Below are 3,069 nucleotides of genomic sequence, written 5' to 3' on the forward strand. Positions count from 1 at the left end.
TCTGACCAGCCTTTAGAGTCATGAGAAATAATAAATGATTGTTGTTTTCAGCTATTAAGATTTCAAATGGTTTATTGTGCATTCATTGCTGTTTCAAAAGTTATACTTCATTGATGAAATCATCTTATTTGGTGGCATCTTCTCTTAGTTTTTCTATTTTAATAATTATGATAAGTATCTCATTGTTTTAGAATTTTGTGCACCACAGCGAAAAGAATAATGGGGTAAGAGACAAAAAAAAGTAGATCTTTCCATTTCCTAAAGAGCATCATCTTATATATTTACTCACTCAACGGTGTGCAAAACATTAGAAATAAAATGCTCTTGTGAAATCAATCATGGTTTGGAGCTTGGGGGGTGGACATAGACATGGGCACATCATTTCTATCCATCACAATAAGTAATAGTAGGCAATATGTGTTATAACCACAACCTCCGAGATGAAATAACCTGTGTTACAATCTTGCCCCTATCACTTCCTAGCTAGGCGCCCTTATTTAACCTCAACTCCAATTTCATCAGTGGCACCTACTTCATAAGACTGCTGGAAGGATTGCATGAGTTGAAATCTGCAACATACATAGAGACATGCTTGACACTCACAAGCTCTCATTAAATGCTAGTTATTAAAACAAATGTTAAAAAGTATGAGAGAACAGAAAATAAGACTATATGGGATGAGGGCTCAGTGGAGGAATAGCCATCGGGATGGGGTGTGGGGGCGGAACTTGAAAAAAGAAGCAGAAATTTGCACATCAGTATTTAGGACTTTAGGATCTTTTATCTATATTTCAAGAAATAAAGAATAGAGGATTATTAGGATATCTTCTAGTTCCAAAATATAATATCTATAGAATATTATCTAATGTAACATGTTTAGTAAACTCCCACTGAGTATTGAATTTTAAAGTCAAAGTAGTTTCGAAAAAGTAAGTTGTTTTAATGAAATTAATTCACATGTCATTATGTATGACTATACAGGCAAGCTTGATATGATTATCCCAGAGGATATTCTGGTCCCTGTGTAATACTACTGGAAGTGAAAAGAGAATATTTATTTCCAGGATTTATAACACAGAACAAAGACAAAAATTTTAAGTATGTATTGTGCTTCAATAGAGTTGCCTACAGCCTGTAAAATCAATAAACACAATAGACACAGTCACTTTTTTATTTTTAAGCAAAGTTACTGAATTTGTTCTATTTGCTATTTTGTATTTCTGATTACAAGATGCTGTCCCCTGCTGTTTGCTAAAGATTACACCGGCTATAGTCATGAACATACAGTGAAATAAGATAACAGTTTTGTGTAATGACTCACATCTACAAATCAGAGAAGAACAAAAGTAGAAATCTGCATGTCCATAGAACAAATCTAGCATGCTAGCACTGTGCCTCCTCTTCTCCCAAGCCATGTCATTTCAATAAGTGTTTTGTCCTCTCCGTGCTTTTGGTAACTAGATGGGCTAATAGGGAGGGTGATGGCATAATATTATTTCTTCTAAAAGAGCTTTTATAAAAATTTTTACTTGAACACATCCTCTGTCATTGTTAATAGTACCTGGCAACCTCTACTGCATAAATATCTATAATTATGGTTTTTCAGCAACAATTTGGTTTGCATGCATACTTTCATGACAGTTAACTTGTTTACTACTTACTCCAATCCTCTTTGAGTAAGGTCATTCAGGGACAAATGTGGTATTGCCATCCTCTGAAAGGGTTACAAATTCATGCCTGGCATTCAGGGCAGAAAATGACAGCCTGCATGCTGATAACTGACATACAGGTGTTCCCCATGTTACCAAAACCTAGATATTATCGCAAAACTGGAAGAATTAGCATTGTGTAGATCTGGGTTCAAATTTTGGCTGTGTCATTTACCAAGTTTGTGACTTTAAGCTTCGTTTTTCCATCTTCCAAATCTCTCAGGGTGTTGTTTTGAGTATTAAATAAGGTTATATATATATGAGAAGTGTAACAGAAAACCACGCCATATGGATTGTCAGTAATGACTGGCTCAATCTAAATCTAAAAATGAAAGCTACGTGACAAATTCAGGGTCATATCGTGTGAATGAGTCAATGATGTAGGTAAAGATACTGTAGCTGCTGAAGGGGAAGGTTAACAGGAGAGGGAAGCTGTTCTGTTTTCCCTTTTGGCCAAATAGCACTTATCTGTCCCTGCTGCTTTGCCTAATAGATTAATTCATTCTGACAGTATTAAAGATTCTGGTAGATAGCTAATAATCAGCTCTGAAAAAAACAAATCATTGGCCTTCCTTTGCTGTCAAAATCCCTAAAAAGAAAATTTTCATTTCAAATGGCTTCTAGCTTACTTCAGAATCGGAGGATAGACTCCTTTGAAGCTATCTAGTACAGCTAGTGAATGTACTTTTTAATCGTTTATTAGTGGATAAACTATAAATGGCATATAAGGGTAAAAGCTTCAAAACACAAATTAAAGTCAACTGCTCACTAGTGTTTTGAATCAATCAATACAGCATTCATTTAAAAATAGAAGCAATGCCACTAACCCTCAAAAAATTCACATTTTGATGTAATTCATAACATCAAAGCTCTCCAAAAAGATGGAGAAATTACAATAAATCACAATCCATGTGCAAGGAAAAGTCTTTCCCCTTGCATGTACTGACATCTGAGAGGCATGTTACAGTATGCTCTTAGTACACAAAGAACATTACAGATGTAATTTTTTTTTTTTTTTAACTCTAAGCAAGGAAATACCATGTACTATCATGGGAACAGAAAAGAAAAAAATAGCATTTTGTATAAATTTGGATATGCCTCTGATATTCTCTTAATAAATCTTTTCCCATTTCTGTTTGAGGTTACCTTCCATTATGATTTACTCACTTTCTTTAAAACTGTTTTTAAACCAAGTACATATTCTGTTCTCTCAAAAATAAAGAAAACCAGCACAAAGATCATTACTTAGGGCATATAAAACAGAGGAACAGGCCGGGCGCGGTGGCTCAAGCCTGTAATCCCAGCACTTTGGGTGGCTGAAACGGGCGGATCACGAGGTCAGGAGATCGAGACCATCCTG

This window comes from Rhinopithecus bieti, unplaced genomic scaffold (genome assembly GCF_001698545.2).
Source record: "Rhinopithecus bieti isolate Rb0 unplaced genomic scaffold, ASM169854v2 scaffold_388, whole genome shotgun sequence".
Classification (NCBI taxonomy): Eukaryota; Metazoa; Chordata; class Mammalia; order Primates; family Cercopithecidae; genus Rhinopithecus; species Rhinopithecus bieti.